Genomic DNA, 27,079 nt, shown 5'->3' on the forward strand with positions numbered 1-27,079 from the left:
TAAACCAGTCACCAGATTTGACAGGAAAAAGGAGAAGGATTTGCAAAAGCCAACGTGGGCATACAGCAGGCTTGGGTACATTGTGATTTATCTAAGGAGGTAATGACAGAGGAGTGGGAACAGGGCATACGTTGCCCTGTCAGTATCTGAGGTTTCTTCCTGCTTTAGATTAGGTCTTCGCCACCCACTCTGCCAGCAGGAGGGGTCCCACCAGGCCTCACTGAAACCGGAGATAAGAGTGCCCAGGGATGCACATGATCTAAACTTGCTGAGTCGCCCGGGTGCCTGGGTGTCTCAGCCGGTTACGCCTCAGACTTTGGCTCAGGTCGTGATCTCGCGGTTGGTGAGTTGAGCCCCACGTCGGGCTCTGTGGTGACAGCTCAGGGCCTGGAGCCTGCTTCAGATTCCGTCTCTCCCTCTCTCCCTGCCCGTCCCCTGCTCATGCTCTGTCTCTGTCTTTCAAAAATGAATAAACATTAAAAAAATAAATAAAGTTGCTAAGTCGCACAGAGGGGAAGGGGCTTTCCCAACAGAGCACAGCAGCAGGAGGCAGCCCTGGGGTCCGGGCTCAGACACTGCTGGGCGCTCATGAAGGGCAGCTCACTTGGGGCATGCTCACTTCGAGCTCTGTAAATGGCAGGTCCAAATTTAACCCAGAAGAGTGGCAGCCAAGAGAACCACTCCTGGCCCGGTTAGGGATGAGGGCAGGGAACTCTGAAGCTGTGAAAAGGAACGGGCACAGGCTGTGGAAGGGCTGGTGGGATGGTAACAGAGATGCTATTGGATGTGGGGGTGACCACGGTTATCTGCCAACCCCAAGTTTTTCAAGATAGTCTCAGCAACTCATGCCTTGGGTAGAAGATTGAATGAGATGCTCCCCAAGTCCAAGATGTGGTGATTCTGTTGAGTCAGCCACATTCTCCCTGTGTTGGGGGGATTACAGGGCCTCATGGAGGCCAGCACATCCTTATTTCCCACTGACAAGACTCCGTCTCCTCTCCTGATGCAGCAGCCCCCCATGCATAGACACGCACCTTACATTGGCTGTACTACCAGTATGGGCACAGCAGGTCTTCCCTGTGTTCCATTTATGTCACTGCAAATTCTCCCCTTCTCCCCTCCTCCCCTTCTCACTCAACCTCACTCATTCCCCTCCCCGCCTTCCTCAACTCCCTTGCCCAGTTTCAAAGCTTATCAAAGCTCAGATTTCTTGACCTGGGGAGAGGGGAGGCTCTGCTTTAACTCAGGTGGCTGACAACTTTGCCAATGCTCCCTGATCCTGGTCATTACACAATGACTCACTCTTCCTCCGTATGGTCAACACTGTACCACGCAGGTCCCAGCCAGGCAATAAGACAAGAAAACAAGGTATAAGGGTTGAGAGGAAGAAATAAAGCTATCATTAATTACAGATGGCATAATAACTTACATAGAAAATCCAAAAAGTCTATAGATAAACTATTTGCATTAATGAGTTAAACTCCCAAGAAGGCTGAACTCAGGATCAATACAATATCTTTGTATTTTATATGTTTGCAACACATTTTTAAACGGAAATGTATTTAACGCAGTGTTAAAGCATCAAAAACGTGAAATACCTCTGAATGCATCATACAAAGTTGTGCAATTCCACTATGCTGCAGACCATAAAACATTACTGAGGCAAATTAAGAGACCCAACACATGAAGGAATATATGCCAGGTTAATGTACTGAAATGTTGTAAAGATTCAAATTCTCCCTAAATTTGGGGCACCTGGGTGGTGCAGTCGGTTAAGCGCCCAACTCTTGATCTCGGCTCAGGTCATGACCTCATGGTCCATGAGTCTGACCCCCACGTTGGGCTCTGCACTGATGGTGTGGAGGCTGCTTGGGATTCTGTCTCTCCTCTCTGCCCCTACCCTGCTTGTGCTCATTCTCTCTCTCTCTCAAAATAAATAAACTTAAAAATAAATTCTCTCTAAATTGATCTATAGATTCAACATAATCATAGTAAAAATTCTAGCAGGTGTGTGTGTGTGTGTGTGTGTGTAAACTGGAAAGCTGATTCTAAAATTTATATAGCTATGCAAAAGGATGAGGAAAGCAAGACATTCTTGAAGAACAAAGCTGGAGCTCTCATACTACTGCACATTGAGGCTTATTATAAAGTACTAGTAATTAAGACAATGTGGTATGGACACAAAGATCAACAAATATACAAACAGAACAGAATAGAGTCCAGAAAGAGACCACATATATGAGGTCGCATGGCTTATGACAGCTGGGGAGAAGAGAATCCTTGAAGTAGGTGGTGGTAGCTTGATTGGGTATCTAAATGGGGAAAATGAGTTTTATCCTACTTTTCACCATACACAAAAATCAAAAACAGATGGATTATAGATCTAAACATGAAAGGCAAAACTATAAAACATCTAGAAGAAAACATGGGAAAATATCTGCATAAGCAGATAGTTACCAGATGGAAAATGAAAAGCACAAATCATAAAGGGGGAGTAGCATACATTAGAATTCATAAAAAGTAAGACCTGTTTATCAGAAATACTCTTAAGAGAAAGAAAAAATGAAAAACACAATGTGAGAACGTATTTACAATATATTTTTGTGTCTTTTCTATATCCAAGATCTACCAAAGACCCCTAAAAATCAATAATAAAAAAGACAACTATTAACCCAGAAAAAAAATGGGTAAAAGACACGAAGAGTATTTTTCAAGGATGTCCAAATGGCCCGTTAATCATTTACAAAGGAGCGTTTGCCTCAACAATCATCAGGGGAATGCAGCTCAAAACCACAATAAAATCCCACCATATACCCCCAGAACGGCTAAGATGAAAAGTCTTGTGAGTATGTGGCGCCATTGAACTTTCAAAGACTGCGGGTGGTAGTGTGCATTTATGTGACCGCTTGTAAAACTGTTTACTAGTGTCTCCTAAAGTGAAATGCGATCTACTTTAGAACCCAGCAATCCACTCTTAGAGATATACCCAACAAAATATAACCCTACGGGTACCAAGAGACATGTGTAAGAAAGTTTGTAGCATTCCCAAACCAGAAACAAATCCAAACGTCCATACACAGTAGAATGGATAAATATTGTTATGTTGTTATGTTCATATAATGGAACATTACCCAAACTTCTTCCCTTCACAACAAATGAATGCATCTCAAATGTACTATTTAGCAAAAGAAGCCAGGCACAAAAGAACACACAGTACACAGGTCTACTTGTACAATGTTAACATAGGCAAACTCAACCTAAGCTATTGCAAGTCAGGATAGTGGTTACCAAGTGGGGTTGGAGTGGGGCTTCCATGGTGCTGGTGAGCTCTGTTTCTGGATCCAGGTGTTCGGTATTCCGGTGGGGCCTCTTTGTGAAAATTCATTGAGCTTGACTCATGACCTGTATACTCTTCTGTAAGTAAGTATATTATAATTCAATAAAAAGTTGACTTAAAAAATAAAGAATGTTGGTGGGTCTGGGTGGCTCAGTTGGTGAGTGTCTGACTCTTGACTTTGGCTCAGGTCATAATCTCACGGTTTGTGGGTTCGAGCCCCACGTTGGGCTCTGCGCTGACAGCACAGAGACTGCTTGGGATTCTCTCTCTCTGCCCCTCCCCCACGTGCACGGTGGCTCTCTTTCTCTCAAAACAAATAAGTAAGCTTGAAAGAAAGAAAGGAAGGGAGGAAGGAAGGAAGGAAAAAAACAACTGTTGAGGGAAGTCCTCAGAAGAGCATAATTTAGGGAAAAAGAAGCAGAAAGAACTGAAGCTCGAGGAGGTCAGAGGTTCAGGCTAGCATTAGAAGGCAGAATGGTGGAGACCCCCATGGTGTGATCTGAGAATCATTCTCACATTATGGTCACACCACCAGAAGTCCCAGAACCAAAAATATACCCAATCCTTTGAACTTTCCAGAATCCCGTGGACAGCTTAGACTTTATGCCTGGTCATCAGCTAAAATGTCAGGGAGATTTACTGACTGTCAGCCTTGAAGGCCTAAGCTTCCTGGACATAGACTTGGCCCCCTTCTAGGGCCCAGGAGTGGGAACCGTATGTGTGAATGGGAGGCAGAGGTTTCCAGGTTCGGGGTGCCTGGGTGGCTCAGTTGGTTGAGTGTCCGACTCTTGATCTCAGCTCAGGCCATGATCTTGCGGTTCACAAGTTCCAGGCCCATGTCTGGCCCCAAGCTGACAGTGTGGAGCCTGCTTGGGATTCTGTCTCTCTCCATCTCTTTCTGCCCTTCCCTTGCTCCTGCATGCTCTCTCTCTCAAAAGAAATAAATAAATAAAACTTAAAAAAAAAAAAAAAAAAAGAAGTGTCCAGACTCACGTTCTATCATCCACTCAGCACAGCCCCTTACTATGGTCTTCCAGATCAATCTTTGTTTATTTGCATTCGGTTAATAATTATGTGTCGACATTGTAGCAAATTACAGATATGAACCAGACAGGTGTTTCCCTTGCCCTCTCGGAGGGTGCAGTCTGGTTTATGGGCACACAAAGCTGAATTCCTAGTAGGTGGTTCAGCTGACTACTCTGCATGGCAAGAGCCAAGCTGGGGCCTCGGTTCCCAGTCCTCTGAGCACCCAACAAGGTGGCCTGCAGGGGCGGGGGCTGGCTGGAACCCCACCCCTAGCATGCTGTTCAAGGGGAGCAGGCTTGATCTCCTTGGGCGCGACTCGGAACATGAAAGGTTACTTTGAAATGGTTGAGGAGACACAGGCACGTCGTCGTATCTGCAAATGGATTCCAGCCAACATTATGAAATTTTCATAATCTCGCTTTATGTCATAATTATAGTGTGCTTGCTCTTTACTGTCATCAGCCAAAAGGGGTTTTTATCAGCGTATTTGTCATTGTAAATGTTATGTATATAATCATGGAAGTGTGTCACAGAAGGTAGAGCGATCGTATTCAGGAGAGACACATTACCTGCTATGAAACACAGGACGCGCCGCTTAATATGGGAAGGATATACCACAAACCCAGGGCTACAAAGTGCCTTGTCTCATCAAGGCTTTCACGGCCGCCTTGGAGCCCACTGCCAGCGCCGCAGCCTAATTTGTCTTCTTAGAAATTGAAGAGAGCCCAATTACCAGGGAGGAGTTCCATCAAAAGAACCAGACTACACCGTGCACGGGAAGGATTCACACTTAACCGCTGACGTATGTGCATTTTGGTTCCATTTTATTTATAATACGTGTAAAGTTCTTATGCTTTAATTAAGAAAACTTAATCATCCTTTCATCAGAAAGCAATTCTATGGGATTGCTTTTTTTTTTTTTTTTTTTTGGAGAGAGAGCGAGAGCGCAAGAGAGAGAGCACAAGGGCAGAGGGGCAGAAAGAGAGAATCTTAAGCAGGCTCCACACTCAGCACAGAGCCCACATGGGGCTCCTTCCCACAGCCCTGGAATCATGACCTGAGCTGAAACCCAGAGTCGATGCTTGACCGACTGAGCCCCCCAGGCGCCCCTCTAATGGCCTTTTTTCTATATGAAGGCAAGCGTGACCTCTTTTTATCAACAAACCAAGTATCCCGCACACTATACAGGTGGTAGAGGATGTGAAATAGTTTAGCACGGCATTGTTACTACCTCACCCTCTAGGCTGCCTCCGTAGCATCACTGAGCAAAGCTGATCACTCACTGGGCTACAACACAATCTTTTATGATAGTTTGAGGCACTCTGTCTGCTATCATTTCTTCCTTCCCTGTGTCGGGCATCATGCCTAGGACCAGGGGCCACCCTCCCATGCCACCCACCACTATAGCGAGGGCAATCTCCAAACAATCCCGAACGTGGGCGCCTCCTTCTGGACGCGTTCTCCTCTCGATGATGTTCGTTCTGAATTGTGCACACATACGAGTCTAGAAGCGGCACTCTGCCATTCACCAACCCTGCCCTCTCTCATACATCACACTGATTCTCATTCGCATGGTGCTGTGCCAATAGCCCCTCGGGACATGTTTCCTGGGTTGTTCTTTGTAGTAGCCAGATCCAGACACAGCTCATTTTAGGAAGATATTGCGCTAATAACGTGTGTGCGTGCCTTTCTTGGCCGTGCGGGTAGGCTGTCCACAGTGGATCTCCCTCGTAATTCGGGCCAAATTTAGTCGAGACTTTGCTTTGGGGGAGTAGGTACAAATGCCACAGGACCTGCACATTGTTAAATTAGTACCTTACAAAGGCACGCTGTGCTCCCAGTAACACATCCGGATTCGCGGGGAAAGAGTCCACAGCCTGTAATTCAAGGATCACAACAATGTCATTTCTATTAATGCCACCTGAGCAGTTTAATTCTCAACCCTCAGGAGGCAGCTGGGGCAGGTGAGGTGCTTGGGGGTTTCCTAAAGCATCCTGGCTTTTTTTGTGAGATGAAGAATCCCAAGATGCCTCAATGATTGGTGCAATGACGAAGGTGAAGAGAGAGGGCTGTGTGCCCACAGACAGATAAAAGCAGAAAAAAAAAAAAAAAAACAAACTCATGGAAACACAGTGAATCTTCCCCTGATTTCTGAGAAGAGGCCTAATACAAGGCACACGGGCAGCCTTCAATCTTGAGACAGACTTACAAGTGTTCAGTGGGATTGTTGGAGTCTGGGCGGTAGCTATTTTGAGTCTCTACAAATTCATCTGGTGAAATTCTAAATAAAAACAAGAATTGGGTGGACTATAGATGGATGAGGTAGGAAGAGACTTAATTTTAAAGTTAATGTAATCTAGCATCGCTATAAACAAAAGGCCACACAAGTTCAAAGAATAGATGATAGAAATAGCAGGTATAATGTTTTGGAAATGACCAAGGTGATTCAGGCTGCTGGAGTTCACTGCTGCATATAAATTTTATAATCAGCTTAAACACATACTAGAGGCTCAAGAGCTCATGATTTCAGTCTCAACCTACTGAATAACCTTAACCAAATAACTCCCAAAGATAAAATTTTTTTAGTTATACGTGCAGAGAAAAATGTTAGCTGAGAATCATAGCGACAGACAGTGATGCGGGTCCTGTGAGAGGTGTGCAATGGAGGAGATGCACTGCTGGCCTCAAGGAGAGAAGAGAGAAAACGCTTCACGACTGGACCAAGTAGGAGAACATTTACCCCCAACTGTCCTCTAAGATTAAGCATGGGCTGGATGCCAGTTGCCTACTGCAGGGAAATCAAGCGAGCATTAAGAACCCAAAAGAAGATGCCCAAAGCAAATATCTGGGAGGTGACTGAAAGCAAGACATTTAGCTGAGCTGGCAAGGTTGAGAGCAGAGTAGATGAATACACTTGAACTCTGAAAGTAGCTCTGGGCTACAGCCTGGATGTGCCAAGACAGAAAGACCCCCTAGCTCTACTTCTCCTTCTCTTGGCCCTAAGACTTGAATATTAATTGGAGTTAAAAAAAAACCCTGAGAGTTCCTGGAAGGATTCTTAGTCTCCATATTCAATGGATAAAATATGTGATTTAAGAATGTATGTATTACATACATATACACACACATAACACAGCATATATATATACATATATATATATGTATATATATGTATATATGTGTATATATATATGGCTGTCTGTGGCTCCATTTATGGTTTTGATTAGCATTGAGGCAAAACTCACCAGGTAATGGGTCAAATTATTATATCGGATCAGTCAAAAAGACCCCGCTGTGTGTTCCACATCTCTTCAGATACACTCCACCAAGAAAAAAAAAAAAAAAAAAAAAAAAAAAAAAAAAAATGCCATCCAAGCAAACATCAGAAGGATCTCCAGTGTGAAGTCCAATTCACCAAAATGTGGCCACTTCAAAAATGCCTTCTTTTCACTAGATTAAAAGTGGCTTTAGGTTAACCAGTGGCATATACATGTGTATACATTTTTACTCATTAGTCTTGAATACGTGTAAAACTAAACACTCATCATTAAAAGGAACAAGGGCAGCATGAAGTAATGACCAGTTGACTGCAGTTCTGGGGCATGGGAAGTTCAGGTTCTGGAACATCTTGTACCAGAAAGCAAGGAATTGCTCAAAGCCTGATGGCATTGTGTTACAAGTACAGAGGAGGCAACTTAAAGGTGGTCATAATGGCCAAAGTTTGATAAAATTAGAGCGTCAAGAAGAATAATAGTGGCAGGTTATAATAATATACTTAATAAAACAAAGAATCTTTGAGTCCAAAATACTGCCTCAAAAAAAGGGAGGTGGTCTCTTCTAATAGAAGAATGCCACCTAATAGATATAGAAAGAATGATAGAATTATAATGTAGCCATTTTATAATCACCTAAGTAAGTTATGCAGGTATCATCAATGGATAATAAAAACACTGGGTGAATGTTAGTGGAATAGGATATTCACAGAGTCTCAAAGTATTGGTCTACAGATTATATATTAATGACAAATATAAACACGTGGCACCTTCAATGGGGAAATCCAGAAGGCACGTCCTCAACCAACTGAACCTATTCAGCATCACCAATAAAGGGGCAAGCTGACATTCTCTGTCTCCTGACTTGATGTACTAAGAGGTCACAACATCACCTTTGTAGTATTCTTGGCAAAAACATTTAATCTAATCATGAGAAAATTATCACATAAACCTAAATTTGGGGACACTCTATGAAATAATTGACTTGAACCCTTTAAAATGCCACGTGATGAAAGATTTTCTTAAAAGGCAGGGGACTAACCTTAACTAAAAGAGGTTATAGAGATACATCAAGTAAATACAATGTATGAATTTGATTAGATATTCTGGATCAAATAAAAGAAAAAAAAAGCTATATAAAACATGGGAGAATAGAAGAATTGAATATGAACTATAGATTAGAAGATATTCTTGTATTAGTACTACTTTTTTTTTTTTTTTAAATAGGCTCCACACTCAATATGTGGCTTGAAGTCACGACTCTGAGATCGAGTCTCATTCTCCACTGACTGAGCCAGCCATGCGTCCCTTAACTTTCTTGAGAACTAACATGGTTGCTTTTAGGGGATAGTTGTTAAAATATTTGAGGGTAAATTTTAATTCATGATACCTGCAATTTACTCTCAAATAGTTTGGTGGGGGACAGAGAGAGAGAGGATGGGGATGGGGAGAAAGCAATCATGCATTGTAAAATGTTAACAGCTGGGCAACTGAGCAACTCAGAGTTAACTGAGCAAAACAGAGATGGGTCTCCATTGTCAGGCTTTCCTTTATTTTGTAGGCTTGGGATTTTTCAAAATAGAAAGGTGGGGGAACTTTGCTTGCGAGGTTACAGAGTAAACATGAGGACATGCCGTTTCAATATAATTTACATTCTTCAGCATACCGAATAAAATGCTAGCCAAGCAATCAAACACAAGTGTGTGGCCAAAAGGAAAATATTCCTTCTTAATATTCCTAAAATAATAATATCTCACACTGGGGTATTTACATACATGCCAGGCACTGGGTTAAGTGCTTCATGTTTTGTCTCATTTGACTCTACAAAAACCTTATGGGATGGGCACTCCACTGCAAATGAGGGAACCAAGGCTCAGAGTGGTTCAAAATATGGCAATGTCGGGGCACCTGGGTGGCTCAGTCGGGTAAGTGTCCAAGTCTTTCTTGATTGTGGCTTAGGTCATGATCTCACAATTTGGGAGTTTGAGCCCTATTTGGCAACAGTCAGGACCCGGCTTGGGATTCTCGCTCTCCCTCTCTTTTTCCCGCTCCCCAGCTCAGGCCTTCTCATTCTCTCTCTCTCTCTCTCTCTCTCTCTAAATAAATAAATAAATAAATAAATAAACTTAAAAAAATATGCCAAAGTCAAACAGTAAGTGGAGGAGTCAGAACAGAACCACCTACCTCACCCCAAAGGTTGGCTTTCAACCTCTCTTTCTCACACACTCTGTGGCCAGTACTGGAGGCCTCGACCCTGTGCAGAAAATCAAGTGACATGAGTCTTATAGGTCTATTTGTATGTATAGGTATTCCTAGAAATATACATGAATTTGATAGAAACTAGAAAGAAAGTTACATAATTTTATAAAATCGCGTTCAGAATACCATTAATCTGGGTAGTCATCAGTTATGAAAGAGATTGGCAAGTTATTTAAAAACTGTTATTCAGTATTACCAGTTAAATGCATTATGCTAATTCAGTACTCTGGTCAACAGAGTTACCATATATAACATGGGCTGCCAGTTTTGAAACAAAAAAGATCATTTTGAAATTACATATGTAAAACTCTCCCAAATAAAAAAGTCCCTTGTAATAGCAGCAATATAAATAACAAGACCATCATTCACTGGCATGTCCCTTTTAGCTTTTCAAAAATGATTTCATGGTTGTTATCCAATTTGTTTTTTATCAGCTCTGGAATGTCATTAACATAGATGGAGACAGGTGTCAGTGCCGTAGGAATAGAGCTCTAAACTGATTTTAAGATATCTCCCAAGATTTTCTTTTAAAAAATACACTGCTGTACCTTGTTTGCATAAATGTTGAGGAGGGAATGTGCATCTCTGTCTCTGCTGGTGAGTAGAAAATTTCATTCTTAAGAAACCAGAAAAAGTAATCTTAATACATCAGGAATCTACAAAAATTGAAAGCATTTTGGCCGATGGCTGAGAAAAAGTAAATATAGAATAATTCCAACCAAGTTTTCAGAGAGCACCGGGGCAGACATTTTAGATCTTTAGATTACCTGGGACAAAAGACTTCGACACCAACAAGGTCAAATCTGGCATTCTAGGAGATCGGGCTGCGGCGTAGTTAAGAAAATGGTCCCAGGATTTAATCTGTCCAATTAAAATTTTGGCTTGGCGATTTTTTAGCTGCATGAATTTACGTAAATTATTTGACTTCCTTATCCCTCTATTTCCTCGTCTAAAAAGTGGGAAAAGTAGGAGCACCCACCTCAGTGCCACTTGAGTTAACACTTTGGTGACAAAAAGCCCAGGAATGAGACGAGGGAAGTCGATGCCAAGAAACAAGAACCTCAGAAATATTTCCTTCCACCCAAGGTTATGACACACCACCATGAGTCCCTACAGTATAGTACAAATGGCTCAGTATGCCTGGCATATCCATGAAGCCAACGTTGGGAAAGTCTTTTGATAGTCGTTTGATGACAGCATATAAAACATTCTAGGCAAAGACTTGGAATAACTGAGAGACTTCAGCCAGATTTACCATCCTTTGATCATAATTAATTGCAAAGTTATGATGTTTTGCTGAGATATGCTGTAGCCACCCGGGCATGGCATCTCATATGACAAAGTGCCCTATAGGAGGCTTGCAGGAAAAATTCCTATAATTCATAGCCGGTGGTAGGATTTTCAGGAAGCAACAGCCACGTCTTCCCAGGAGACCAAACAATACCAGTAGGGGCTATGAAACAAACAAGCAAACAAAATAAGGGGCTTACAATCCAGTATAAATATCAGAACTTAAATGAAACTGAAAAGTAGGCAAAGTCTGTCTCTGATAATTGCCTTATTCTCCCCCCTCCCCTGTTCAGTCCCGGTACCCATGCTGTCTTGTTGCTCTGTAAATATCCGCGAGCCCCAATCTGAGCAACGCTCCCAGGCCGGTCCTACCAGGCAAAACCTGGCGACTCAGTAGAAAATAGTCTCCTACCTAGTAGGGAACTAATTGCATTAAAGTTATTCAGAAGGAGTTGCAAGTAATTGATGACTTTGAAGTTCAATAATTTTGAATTTTAAAGGGAAGACGTTTCCCTAATGGGGTTAAGATGTGAAGGAGATATTTTGAGAAAGGCACCTTCTGGGGACTGCTACAGGCCTCTACAGCTCATACACGTATGACCTCATACATAGAAGAATAGGTTTAGCTTACTCCTCAGCGTTGCCAGACCAATGCCCAAATGATGAGCCAGGGCCACAAGGGAGTCAAAATAATTCAACAGAGATACAGCATCTAAGAGTGATTGTACTTATAGGCAACTAGTGCCACAAAGAGGTCAAATGACTTGCAACCGGCGAATCATGCTGTGTCGTGTTTGGTTCATTTCTTCTGTGTCACCAATCGGTAGGCTGGTAGGTCTGCAGCTAAGACTTCTCCCAGAGTGGTGCAGGACCCTGGATACATCATCCTGCACTTGATCTTAGCCCAAAGGCTGGGAAGCGATGAACACATCATCCTGAATGCTCATCCCTAAACCCCAGTATTTCTACATCGGTAACAATTAGGTACCGATGAACATTAAGGACAGGCCGGAAGAGGGCTCTGAAGTGACAAAATGGCAGATGAGAAAGGTAGGGGTTGGGAGCAGGGACAGTTCTGCCTCTTTTGCCTTGGTGATAGCAGTTGCATTTATAAACTGATAACATGCCTTTCTCTTCTTTAATGTGCACTTGTTCCTTACCTCCTGCTTCCTTGAGTCCCTGCCCACCTTATAGTCTGAGCTGAAGGATCTCCGTGCCCTGATGACAAAGGCGGAGGGCACTATGACATACTTCTATCTCTATCGATGGTCTGGAAGGTTAACCGTGGGTTCCAACTTGCTTAGCATTTTCTCAGCTGTGGCACGATGCATTTGGACTTCATTTGTGATAGGCCCCTCATTGAGCAAGAAAGCTGGTTTCCTTTTTCCTGCCAGAAAGTCTGGCTCTCTCATTCGCCATATTTTCTGGGTCTGCTGGACTCAGCTCAAAAACGCCTCAGCAAAGTCTGTCTCTAGGGAAAAAGCAGTCCCCGAGAAAGGACAATTAAAGGTAGGCTTTGTCTTTGATTTTTACTGGCAGTTGTGTGCAGGTGAAGTCCTAGAAAAGGCCACGGCCCACGGCCCACGGCCCACACACAACCCGATTGTGCAACTGAGCAACTTCCCACAAGCGCTTCCAGTTGGAATGGGGGCGTTTAAGGGAGACTCCCTCATGGCATAAGCTGAGGGAGGAAGATATAGGCCATTTACCTACACAATGAGGCAAATGTCCTACTTGCTAAGTCTGGGAAGGTGGGTGGCAAGAGTGGTGGCTCCCATTTTCCTGAGAACACAGTTTGTCTCTTTGGTTCCACTTCCTGGTGTCACCCCTAGACAGGACCAACCTGGAATTAAGGGTCACGAGCGAAATCATAGCAGTCAAAGAATGTTCCACAGAAGGCGACTAGTAATATATTCAGTGATGTTTTCTCAGCAAACAGCATCATTGACTTCATTGCTACTGTGTAGCTTAGAAATTCAGATTTGGTTCAGAAATCCCAGAGAAACAAAAGGAAAAGGGTGATTCCCTTGACTACTCGCTGAGAGTTAGATAGGGGTTATCGTGGAAAATATTGCCGGGGTGGCTTATTAACAGAAGAGGCTTTGACATCTTTTTATTGTTGTTGCTTACCAGACTCTGAGCCAGAAAGCCCTGAGCAGCACTCAAATTTCACATTTAATATAGAAAAGGTATTAAAAAAAAACCTCAGCACATCAAAACATATGAGTCATTTATCCCGGGCTGATGCCAAGAATTAGTTGTAAGAATAGCATAATCTCTGACATGAAATGTAAAGCCAAAATAAAGATATCAATGAAATTTTCAGCATTTCTTGAGTTGGCAACAAAATAAATACAGGGAAAAATAAAGGTAAAATAAATAAAGGTGAAGAAAACAGTGACCTTTATTATGGGTGGAAAGCATGGGTGTCCAGTCCCAAAGTATCAGACACGATTTATTACTTCAAATGTACATTCAAGAGTATTAAATCCATGTAGTAGCTATCACATCCCTCTATTAAAGACACTCAAGAGCCGGAGATACACGATTATTTCCGGGAAAGGTATCCTCTTCTCGCTTGGCAAACATATTCCTGATTTTGACCTTCAGCCTCCCCAAATCATATTGTTTAGCTTTCCAGTGAAATTGTTGACAGATCTGTCGGCTTATGGTGAATACACAAGATAGATACGTTTCCAACGGGGAGGCTTTCTATTTTCTTGGTGCTGTCGAGAAATACAGGGGATCCTAGGGCAGTTCTCCCACATTCCTGTTCTTTGTCCAGAACTTTGCAGCCGAAGCATTCAAAAAACACCAGCTTTCAGGACTCTTCCTCTTTGGCTATACATACCCAAATCCTGCCTACTGTCTCTGTTGATTCGGAAGGTCTTCTCTTCTTTTTCGTTTCCTCTGCCACCATCCGAGGTCCTCGTCACTTCCATCCTGGACAGCAGTGACAGTCTCCTGACTTATGTCCCCATTCCAAGGGTGGTAGACATTACCACTGTTCACTAGTGTCACGCTCCCCTGCACTCAATGTGTCCTTGAAGTAAGGTGTGAACACAGAACTTTCCCTGGCTAGTGAAATAGGAACAGAGATAGGAGCAGATGTAAACAGAATCTCCTGCTCTCCCTCCTATTGTGGAGAATTCTATCATTCCAGACAGCGGAGCCTTTTGCCAGTGGGGTCCCTGATGAGGATGTGGTGCAGCAGGGTCCTCGCCAATGTGATGCGGATGTGTCTAGAGATGAGAAAGAAACTACATTTGTTTAAGCCACCGAGATGTGAGTTCTGTGTGTTCGTTTTGTTATTTAGCTTAAGCTGACTAATGCATCCAGTCTCTTCCTCCTCTAATTCTCTTTGTAAACTCTTGGCACGATGGTCTGAAATCACAGGCTTGATTATTCCTTCATCGGAAGCGATCAGCACTTTACCATTTTGCACAGGTATGAAACGTAAATTTCTGGCTTTGAAGAAACCGTGAGCTTGGTTTTCAGTCTCCTTTCCTAACTTCTCCACCACAGCCATGTCCCAGCCCAATGGGAAGATTCACCGTTGCCTTCAGATTCTCATGTCTTGGCTTGGCATGTTACCTTTCCAGGGTGTTTTGGTTCTGATGGCATTTTCTTGACATGGTATCACTCTTTAAGCACAGGCTCAAATGGTAAGACTTATCTAATTCCCAAAAGTGGGTAAGTACTCTCTCTTCCTCCTGGGATCTCTCAGCAAATTGTCTCTAATATATAGTATTTACTCCTTTCTATTGCATAATGCAGTTATTTGTGTATACATCTCACGTCCCCATTAGATGATAAGCCACATTAGGGAAGATAAAAGTATCATTTATTTTTGCAGTTCTCTGCAATACCAAGCTGTGTGGCTGCTGAATAAATAATTCATGAATTAAATATTAATCTTTAGGGGAGGACCATGGAGTTCTGTTTAAATGACCACAGTTCAGAAAGTGACTGGAAAAGCCACCTGTAGAGCAACCGTGCATTTTCCTGGTGAGCCTCCTTCTTTGGTGGGAGATCTTGCAAGACTACCTCTGGGTGAGCCATCAGAGAGAGCCTGGTTCCCAGGGAGGCCTGATTAGGCTTTAGGCCCATGTAGGTTAGGCATCTCGACCTTTCAAAGAAGTTAAAAACTCAAGGAAACCCTAAGGCAATCAAAGAGAAACCTATTTAAAGAACCAAAAAAGGTCTTTGAAAAAAGAATTGGTAATTCGTAGGTTCCGAGGAACCTGCTGTATTGAAGAAAGTTTCTCAAAGGAACACAGCACTGGCCACTGAAGCCTTGTAGTCATGTGTTAGGATTAAGACAAAGGAAAAAGTGGGCAGGAGAGGCTAAGAAGAGGCAAGTCTGGAACAATTGGTGACCCTAAACAAGGGCAGCTTGAATGGTCAGCCGGGGGAATCTTCAGCCTGATGGCACCGGGCTGGGAGATACACATCAGACAGCCGTCTGGAGAGCTGCAGATGGGAAAAGGTGGTGCCCATGAGGGAGCATTTGTAACTTTGGTGCCATTGGGATGGAATCTTGGTAGTTACAGCTTGAATTGGGAAGGGCCTTTCCCAGCTAGAAGATCAGGTGCCAGTTCAAGATCCAGGGGGAGCATGTTCCTGAGGTGATGAAGAGAGGCAGAGAGAAACAGGAGGGGCTCACCTGGTCTGGAAGCTGGGCCAGCCTGGATCCACCATCAGTTTGATTATTTTTACCAACTGGCCCCAAATAAATCCCACAAAACCAAGGATCCCACAGGCAAGGCCAACCCAGCTATGTGTTTTCAGAAGTTAGTTGACACAAACAGACAAAAACACCATCCAGTTTTAGAAATTATACATTTATGTTCATTTACAAAATACCATTTTCTGATTATGGTTTTGATTTCCTAAGAAATGTTTTTCTTAAGGTGGCCAGACTCTGTTCTTCCTGAGTTTTGGAAAGGGCTGGACTCTACCGCCCCTCCCCCAATATACATACCGTGACAGGTGTGCGAATAGTGGAGTGTCTAGAGACACCTAGATTTCAACGTGGTGAAAGCAGACATTACACAAGCTCAAATGGCCTAGAAATGGCAAAGAAAACAGGGAAGCAGTGGGTGGGATCCCTTCTCCCACCATCTACTTCCTTCCATTTTCATTTCTTAGAGCTGCTCATGCTCTCATGTCTCAGGGAGAACATTTTTTTTTTTTTTTTTTTTGGTAAACAGGATATTAAGAGATGTTGAAACAATACCTTGCGTCATCTTTGAGTTCTTAAAAAAATTTGACCTTTCTTTGGCCTTGTCAATAAATTTTCAAAGTTGCAGAAAGAAGGAGAGAGGAAGATACAGGCAGGGACATGTGAATAACTAATATATTCTTAGTCAAATCACTGAGATTTTACATGTGTTTGTGTCAGTGGTTATGTTGGGGGTCAGGCTGGACTTAGGGCTTAAAAGGCATTGGAGATATAAATATAGAACATGATAGCCAGAGTCTAAGGAATTCAAGAGGCCAGACCAAGCAAGCAAGCAAACAAACAAACATACAAGCAAACAAACAGAAAACACCAGGACTGAAGTATTTAGAATCCACCACCAGGAGGGGAACAGAAATTAAAGTCACAACAGCACAGGGACTTTGACAAAGCAGTGTGGGGCAATGAAAAGAGGATGGACCTTGAAGTCAGCTTACCCTGGTCCTGGATTCCAGATCCTCCACTTACCTTGGGCAAGTGGCTTAACCTCTGCTACCCATTAGGGGGTACTTGAATCACGAGGACATAAAAAGAAGGTCAGAAGTGGATCCATCAGACAGCCACTAATATTCTGAGTTCTCTCTCTACACCAGGTGCTCAAGAAATAGTGATGAAAAAACCAGGAGCCCAACTTAAAGGAACTCTTAATATACAGAGAGTGAGAATGACAGTGTAGTACAAAGACAGATATGCACAAAATATGTGGGGCCACGCTAGGAAAGAAGATGACAGAGAGATTTTGAAGCTTGCTGGAGTACATCATGACAGAACAAAGTCAGTTTGTTGTTCATAGTTGTCCCAGTCTATTCAAGTTGCTGTATCAGACTACTATAGACTGGGTGGTTTAAACAACAGACATTTATTTCTCACCATTTTGGAGGCTGGGAAGCCCAAGATCAAGGTGCTGACAGATTTGGTGTCTGGGGAGAGCCTACTTCCTGGTTCACAGACTGCTATTTTGTTGCTGTGTCTTCACATGTGGAAGGGGATGAGGGAGCTCCCTGGGGTCTCTTCTATAAGGTCAGTAAGCCCATTCAGTAGGGTTTTACCCTCTTGGCTAATCACCTCCCAAAGGCCCACGTCCTAATCCATCACATTGAGGGTTAGGATCTCTTGTGAAGTTAAGGGTGTGTGGGGGGGAAGCACAAAAGTTCATTCGGTTCATGACAACATTGTTCAGCGTGATTGCTCTCTTTTACGATGCTGGAGCTGTGCAGAGATACAAAATGGTGGATGGCATGGAGCTAACATCTGTTGACTGGAGTTCCCAAGCTTAAGGGTTGTCCGTGGCTTGACTATCCAGGTCAACTCATTCATTTAAAGGTGCAAAAACTGAGGAAGGAGGGAGTAGAGTGACTTGCTCAAGCAAGTTGCTCAGCTGTTGTTCAAGGCAGACCTAAAACACAAACCTTCCCAAATAGTGCTCTTTTCACCTCATCATATTGTCGTCTACTGACAGTATTTCTCAGACACCAGAACTGGTTACCGAAAGATGGTAGGAACCAAGAAATTCCACAAGCATTTTTGTGGTTGGTAACAATTCCCATGGATAGCAAGACTTTTTAGAGACTATAGTCTAAAGCAATGCTGCCCAGTGGAAATTTCTGCAATGATAGAATGTTCTATAGCTGTGCTGTCTAATATGCTGGCACCTAGCCTCATGTGGTCACTAACACTTGGGCTAGTGTAGCTGAGAATCTGAACTTTGAGTTGTATTTAATTTTAATTAATTAAAACTTCAAGTTCCTATGTCACTGTGGCTACCATATTGGACAGTGCAAGTCTTAAGCACTACCTATACCTTTAATCAGTGTGTCACTGGGCACATGACCGTCTTTTTCTAGTTGCCCATCTTTGTACCCTGCAAGCTCACCCTTTTCAGTCTTTAAGCCCTAACAATATATAAAGAACTCCATCATCACTGGTAGGTCTACTGTAATTAGTGTTCTGTAATTAGCCCATTTTACCTACACTGTATTTCTAAAACAATATTTACCACATTCAATAATAATAATAATAATAATAAAATATTTGTTAGTATATTCTATACATCCTTCACTCACCCTAAGTGCAGTATAGGTATTACATCAATTTATCTCTGCAATAGCCCAGTAAGTATGCTCTATTACTCTTAACAAGTGGCCAGAAGGCAAATCCATCCTTCTTCCAAAATCCATGCTCTTTTCTCTATCCCACACTGTGTCTCTAAGAATGGAGGATTGGTGTGTAATCCCCTGTAGCCTGAGCAGGGGTGACTTTTATTCACTCATTCAAAAATATTTATGGACTGCTTTTTAAGTGCCAGGCACCATGCCAGGTAAAGTACATAGTGAGGAATCGAATTATCCCAGCTGACACCAAGTTTGCCTCCCAGTAATAAAATTCTGGTTTTCTGAGAAAGAAATTCGGTAGGTTTTTCTAAGTAGCTAAGAATTCAGTGCTGACGTGCTGTGGACAACACGGAAACTGGAGGCCATTTCTTTGATGTTTGAAATGTGTGGTAATACTCTCTCGTGGCTGTGATTTTTTCCGCCCATTAATATATGATGTTTCAGTCACTCAAGTGTTAAACTCCTAGGATTTCGTTATGACCTCCACATAAAAGCTAGTTTTACAACAGGTCACCATAGAAATCCTCCAAATTCGTGCTGAAGCAGTTGACCACAGTTCTGTGACAATTTTGCTAAACTCTTTTGTTTGTAAAATTTAAATGCATGAACAAAGTGTGGATATTGTTTAAGAATCTAAAAATGTTATTGAATAATTAATTCAGACAAAATGAGGATGGTGAGAGTCCAAAATATGATATGCCATATTATATCGGATCTAGGGTATCATAAGATTTAAGATATAATGTGATTTTATGTACTAGAAAAAATGCTGACAAATGCATTCGTACTTTTAATTTTTACTTAATACTTTTTTTAAAAAAAAGCTCTTTTAGCCTATTTAAACATAATTAGAAGGTTTTTTTTACATTACTGATGTGCATTAATACACATTTAAATATATATTTAATATACATCAAAAAGAAAAATGTAAACCAAATAATTTGGTGAGTGAATTCCTAAACCTGTTACACACTGAGAATGTGATTTTTGTTTTCAACTCAGAGTTATCAACATCTATGTTTTTCCACACAAAGACAGCTCTTGCACCATCAGGATAGTTGGGATGCAGAATTTCTTACAAGATTTTCTTCCGGGATTTTCTTCTAAGTTGCTAAAACCCTTCTGCAGATTTTGAAAATGGCACCTCCTGTTTGGTGTATGTCGATCTGGGGGCACACACCAATGAATCAATATAACAGAACTTCGTCTATTACTGGCACCTTCCTTCCTTATGTCTTGTAAAGCACGTGGTGTTGCATTGCAAGAAAATCAAGAATTGTCATCCTGCCAATATCAAACATTTGCTTTAATATTATCAAATTTGTGCTCTGTCCTGTCTCTGTACCTTTCTGTGCATACATAAAAAAATTTTTTTTCAAAGCCAAATCACAGTGTACTCTGGGTAAACAGAGTGACTATAACCAGTGAAATAGCAGTGATGCAAATAGCCAAGAGGGACTTAGCAAGGGCACAGAGAATGATAATGAGGTCATAGGCACTGCTGGCCCCACATACCCGTGAGTTTGTTGATAAGATGCAACATAGTTTCAGATATTGTAGAGTATGGAGAAACAAACAAACAAACAAACAAACCTGTCTTAGAACCAATTCGCTGTGGATCTTTGGATTCCAGTGCTAATGATCAAGCTTGTCTATCTTGTTTAACATAGAAAGAAAACTTCCCAGCTATGAATCCTTGGAGGCAGAGACAGTGCGTCAAATTCCTTGTGTTCCTAAGAAGCAGTGGTCTGTGAAACAGAATGACTCTTCACCTTTCAGGGGAAACGTTGAATTTGGTTACTTACTTTGAGCGCTGGAAAACAAAGTTACAATCTGCTTTTCTGGCTTTTTTTTCTGTATTTAAAGCGCTCTTATCCTTGTCACCAAATACTAGTGAGTTAGTAAAGCAATCGAAGAGTATCCGATACTTAACTATGTTTTGCTGAAAAATGTGATTTCTAGTGTTTTCCAGTTATAGGTATCTTTTATTCATTTATTTAATCATACATTCCGAATGTATTTATTGCGCATCCACCCTGTGCTGGGCACTGGAACAAAATGCACCAAAACCCTGCTTTTTTTTTTTTTTAATAATTTATTGTCCAGTTAGCTAACATACGGTGTATACAGTGCAGTCTTGGCTTCGGGAGGAGGTAGAGCCCCATGATTCATCACTGACTTACAATAAATACCCAGTCCTCATCCCAACAAGTGCCCTCCTCAATGCTAATCTCCCATTTTTCCCGTCCTCCCCCAATCCCCCATCCCCATCAGTGCTCTGCATACAGTTTGTTCTCTGTATTTAAGAGTCTTTTATAGCTTGCCTCCCTTTCTGTATGCAACTTATTTTTCCTTCCCTTCCCCTATTGTCTTCTGTCAAGTTCCTCATACTCTACAAATGAGTGAAAACATCGGGTATGTATCTTTTTCTAACCGACTTATTTCACTTAGCGTAATTCCCCTCAATCCCATCCATGTTGTTGCAGATGGCGAGATTTCATTATTTTTCATCGCTGAGTAGTATCTCATTGCATCTATGTGTAGCTACCTACATACACATACCACGTCTCTACCCGTTCATCAGTTGATGAACATTTGGGCTCTTTCCACAATTTGGCCACTGTTGATAGTGCTGCTGTAGACACTGGGGCTGCTTTGATGGATTTTCCAGTACGGTGTGTGTGGAGGCAGAATGACGAGTGAACAAGTCAAATCTATACTCTGCCATAGATGCAGAGTCTGCAGTAAGGAAAGCAAAGCTGAGAGGGATGTGTGGTGTCTACAAACCCCTTTAAGCCTGTCACACTGGAAGGTGACTCAGCCTGGGTTGTCCCTGGCCGGTCTCGTAGCTCAGTGAGTCTTCTTCATGAGTCCTGACACCTGAAGGGCAAGTGTGGACTCTGCCTCCCTTCCCAGTCCCTGTGCTGTAAAGGTATCGGGTCTCTTGTCAGCCACCACGTGAGCTTGCTAAGCCCTTTTTTGTCTGTCTGTTGGAGCCCACCTGTCCCAGAGCTGTGGTGACCTGCTTGCTGGGGTCTTTCCCGGCTGCCTCACCCTAGCTTCCAAGCACGTCCCGCCTCCAGGGATGAGACCTGCAGCTTGTGCAGTTGGTGACGGAGTCTTTGCAACTTACGGCACGTGCTGAGGATGAATTTCTGCATCTTGGTCCCTCCTGCTGAGCTCTGCTTCCTCCTCTGCCCAACAACCTGGTCTCTACACAATCGTCATTTTTCTTCTTAAACGTTTCTTCTCTCTCTCTCTCTCTCTGTCTCAAAAACTGAGTAAAATCCTCTCCTTGTGTGGCTACAGAAAAGCCTGACATTTTAGCTTGGACTGACTTCACGGCTGTGAGACTGAGAGCCACGAGCAGGCGGTCCCGGCACACCCCTTACTGCACTGTTCATGCCTCCTGCAAGCTGGCCCCAGCCCTCCAAGCCTGTGTTTCCTGGAGAAACTGCTTCGGTGTGGACCGTGTGCAACGAAGAGTGTAAGCTTCCCAGACCCTCTACTGGACCCAGAACAGAAATTGTCCCTCGTCCTCCGAGAAGATCCAAGTTCTTTAGGTAGATTTTGGGCCCCCTCTAAAATTGGGTCTCAAAGCACTTTTCAATTCATAGACGGGACTTAAAGTTCAGTCTTGCCCTTCCCAGAGCTCCCGTCTCATCAGAGTAAGAGGTGGGGTTCTCCCTGCGGGCTCTGGGCGCTGGGCCTGAGGTTTCAGAAGCATGAGAAGGAAAGAGGTACAGGGGTTTGCCTGGTGTACTGTCTTCCCGTCTTAGATTTACCTGGAATTGCCAGAGACCAATAATAGAACTGGGAATCCCGTGGTGCCTGGCCTTCCAAGGGAACGGGCCACACTCCTTGCTTCCCTGAGGCTTCCAGGCTGGACCTGTGTGCTCAGGTTCGGACCTGCTCCTCCGAGAGGGAAGCATGCGGGGAGGATCCTGCAGGCAGAGGAATTCTCAGCTGTGCAGGCTTTGGCCGCCTGCACAAGCCGGGCTGGGCCGCACAGCATGCTCTCCGCTCCGTGGCTGGGCCGTGATGAGCTTTCTTCAAGCCCACACAGCCTCAGCAGCCCCCTGCTTAGACACACCATGCCTTGTGGGGAGGACGGCGGTGAGGTGAGGAACATGACAGGGAACGCTGAGAGAGGCCGAGGGAGCCTGTAGCTCGGTGCCCTTCGGGAAGGAAAGGGGAGGCTGACAAGCCAAGAGTTAGAATAACGGGGAGATAGTTCCTCGCTACGTGCTCCCTCGACATGGAGGTCATGGCCTTCCCGTGGGGGGGACCCATGCTGGTACTAGAGGCTTTACTGTCACCACATCGATGTCAGGATGATGGGATCACAGTTCTGCCAGGAGCCTTGGGTGTGCTTCCCAGGATCTGGCCAAACAGGAGCGGACACTAGAAACTGAGATACAGGCATCTGGAAGGTTAAGATACCAAAGTCAATAATACGAATGAATCTGTTGAAGGGAAAGAAGAGGCAAATACTGAATGATACGTTGCCAGCTTCTCCAATCATATCTGTGGCATTAGAGTTCAAGGGACTGTGTGTACCCAATATATCGCTTCTTGATAGCGGACATAGATGGCTGTTGCCTGGCCTCTTATAGGTGGGAGAAAAAGATAATCCAGGAGGTTAAAACCACACCATAGCCACTGAGCCTAGAGCCAGATCCTCATTCTCCCCAGTCCCAGACCAGAGCTTTGTCCGCTGGCCACTCTGTGGCTCTGGCTGGAAGAGAGGGGGCAAAAGGAGTTTGGGAGAGCAGGTAAGCAGAGGTCAGAGAAATGCAAGCTGAGTCTGTGGAGGGGTCAGACAGCACTGCCACACTCACGGACCAGAGTTACCCAGAATAGATGGCAAGGAGGAGACGTATTTGAGAACTGGATCACACCTGGTGTACTGGGCTGAATAATGTACCCCCCCCTCCCCGCCCCCCGCCGCAAAGTCATGTCCGTGTGAAACCTGTGAATGTGATCTTTGGCAATAGGGTCTTTGCAGATATGACTAAGTTAAGACAAGGTGGGTCCTAAATAGTGCATGACTGGTGTCCTCGTAAGAACAGGGACACGGGACACAGAGATGCAGACACAGGAGAATGCCATGTGAAAACAGCAGCAGAGATTGGGGTCACGGTCTACGAGGCAAACAACGCCAAAGACAGCTGCTGGTAACTAGCAGAAGCTAGGAGAGAATTCTTCCCTAGAGCCTTTGTGGGGAGGGTGGCCCTGCTGACACCTTGATTTTGGACTTCTGGCCTCCAGAACTGTGAGACAATAAATTTTTTGTTGTTTTAAGCCACCTACCTTGTGCTACTTTGTTACAGCAGCCCCAGGACACCAATACACCTGGGCTCAGGGCCCTCTGCAAGGTGCAACGGTGCCGGTTCTCACTAAGCTCTTCCTCTGGGGTAAACCAAGGTGTGGGTAATCTTGACGCGAGACCCGTTTCTCTGGATGGCCCCGGAAACCCTTCAGCTGCTCCGTCATGCACTAGAGTTTCAGTTCTAACTGTGGGACTGTGGAAGGCTGGCAAGTCACTGGCGCTTTCTCCAGATACCGCAGGGAGGCCTCCCTAATCAAAGCCTGGCTTATTCCCATGGGCTGCGGGGCTTCGTGCCCCAACGCGGAGCATTTTGCAAAGGGGAGAAACCGGAGAGGCACCTGCAGGGCTCACCACGTGCCTTAGCAGGTTCCTCAGAGAAACCTACACCCCATTCCCACGGGGCACATGTTGCCTCTCGGTTTCCCATCAATGCTGATTTGCACGGAGCACCCCCACCCACCTTCATTCTTGATTGCAGACCCACACAAATAGAAACTTCTGAACAGCAAAGCCGCACTTCTGCAATCAAATACTTATTTCCTCACTCAGATAGTGGAGATCATCTTTCCCCATCCCCCACCCTGGGGTCTGCCCCCTCCTCTCTCCTATCCTAGCCTAATGTAGTCTTCTCCTTCAAGACTCGTGTATTACAGCAGCCCCACCCCCCACCCCCATCCGCTGGGATATGTTCCAAGACCCCTAATGGATGCCTGAACCCACAGGTAGTACTGAATCCTATATATACTATGTTTTTACCTAGACATACACAACTGTGATAGAGTTTCATTTATAAACTAGGCACAGTAAGAGATTAACAACAATAACTAATAAAACAACAATTATAACAATACACTGCAAGACAAGTTTCGGGAATGCAGTCTCTCTCTTGCAGTGTCTCTTTGTCCTGCATTCACCCTTCTCCTGATGATGAGACAGAGTGAGGGGAATGGCATAGGCATCGTATGTACGTTAGGCTACTGTTGACCTTATGAAGAGACTCGGGATGGTCATTGACTGCTGGTGACTAAAACCAGGATAAGTGAACCGTGGATAAGCCAGGGAGGCTATGGTAGCTACCTACTGCTACATAACAAATTATCCCAGAAGTTAGCAGCTGAAAACAACAAACATTTATTTTTTTTTTAATTTTTTTAAGGTTTATTCATTTTTCAGAGACAGAGAGACAAAGCGTGAGTGGGGGAGGGGCAGAGAGAGAGAGAGGGAAGGAATCTGAAACAGGCTCCAGGCTTGGGCTGTCAGCACAGAGCCCGACGTGGGGCTCGAACCCACAAACCGCAAGATCGCGACCTGAGCTGAAGTCGGACACTTAACCGAGTGAGCCACCCAGGCGCCCCAGTAAACATTTATTATCTCACAACGTTTCTAACGTTCCGGAGTCTAGGAGCGGATTAGCTGGGCGGTTCTGGCTAATCAAGTTATCAGCCAGGCTGCAACCCTTGCAAGGTTTGACTGGAACTAGAGAGTCTGCTCCAAAGCTCACTACGATGGTAGTTGGCAGGATCTCCGCTCCTTGCTAGCTAGTGACTAGAGATCTGAGTTCCTCACCGCTGTGGTGACTCCAGTCTTCTGACTGTCCTCATCACGTGGTAGTCGGCTTCCACCCAGCGCCCACGATCTGAGAGTACATACAAGAGAGCAACCAGGACGGAAGCCACATTCCTGTATAACCTGTCTTGGAAACGATGTGCTATACTTCTACCGTTTGCCATTGGTCACGCAGACCAACCCTGGGATAAGATGAGAAAGACTCCACAAGAGTGTAGGTACCTGGGGATGAGGATCTCTAGGGGCCATCTTGAAGGCTGGCTACCACACCCACATAAAAATATTTCCTATGTTTTCCAAGCATGGAGCGGCAGACAGATTATGGCCCCCAGAGTCTGCGAACATTAACAATTCTGCCGTCTTGTCCCACCTGGAGGATCAAATGTCCCCATTTTCCTGTCAGTCTGAGGAGATCACTACAACAGGGCTAGGAAAAGGTAGCGCTTCGTTCATTTCTCTTTGGTCAGACTATCGGGATTCAAGTCTGGCCTCCTTCACTTGCTAGCTATGTGATCGTGGGCAAGTTACTCAACTTCTTTGTGCCTCGGTTTTATTATATGAAAATGGGACTAAAATCCATAAGATTATTGTATGGCTTCAAGGGGATAAAACGTATAGAATGAAGAGCAATCCTAAGTGCTCCTTAAATTATAGTTATTGTGATCATTGTTGAGATATATCCTGTGTTAGGAATCAGAAAGGAAGGAGAAGGGATTACGGAGAGGTGGAACAGTAAAATGTCAAAGATACTTCCTTGAATGGTCTATTGTGTTCTATGTAGCCTTTTGTAGGACTTTGGGAGGCAGCTGTTACTCCAAGAAAGTGTTCTTATCTTCTTCTGCTCCTTCCTCCCATGAACACAATGACATTGATTCATGTGTTTTTTACCGGCCCAGTTGTAGCCTGTCTATAATTTGGTGAGGGTGATCTATACCAATGCACACAGAAACCTAATGTGAACCTTTCCGGAACTCAATGGAATTAACTTTAAAAGGAAACAAATTAAAAACCAATGAAGTCAATAAAAATTTTTTTGAATTAAAACAAAACTTCCTTATTAAATTCATTATTTTTTAATATCTCTTTGCTGAGTTTGGGATAGTCACATCTGCCAAATTTCAAGTAGGTCAGCCCAAACGCTTTTTATTTGCAATGTATTCATTAGTAAAAATACCCACACCCTGCTGTTTAGAAACCCTTGCTGAGTGGATTGGGTGCTGCTGGTATAAACTCTTTGACATTCACATCCACAGAAACCCTAGTGATTTGGATCAATGGCTTAAAAGCCAGACAGCACTAAATCCTTGGTTGGACATTTCCCCATTCATATTTGCAAATCTAGATTTAGAAAGGGAGACTATCACAAACAGAAGGAGTTACGGGACTCCAGGCTTGGGTGGGGTAGAGGGCAAAATGGGTAATAGGCATTGAGGAGGGCACTTGTTGGGATGACCACTGAGCGTGTGCGTCAGTGAGGAATGATGGGAATCTACCCAAAAAACCAAGAGCATGCTGTATGTTAGCCAATTTGACAATAAATTATATTTAAAAAATAATAATATTAAAAGAAAGAAAGAAAGGGGCGCCTGGGTGGCGCAGTCGGTTAAGCGTCCGACTTCAGCCAGGTCACGATCTCACGGTCCG

Source organism: Lynx canadensis, chromosome B4 (assembly GCF_007474595.2).
Source record: "Lynx canadensis isolate LIC74 chromosome B4, mLynCan4.pri.v2, whole genome shotgun sequence".
Taxonomy (NCBI): Eukaryota; Metazoa; Chordata; class Mammalia; order Carnivora; family Felidae; genus Lynx; species Lynx canadensis.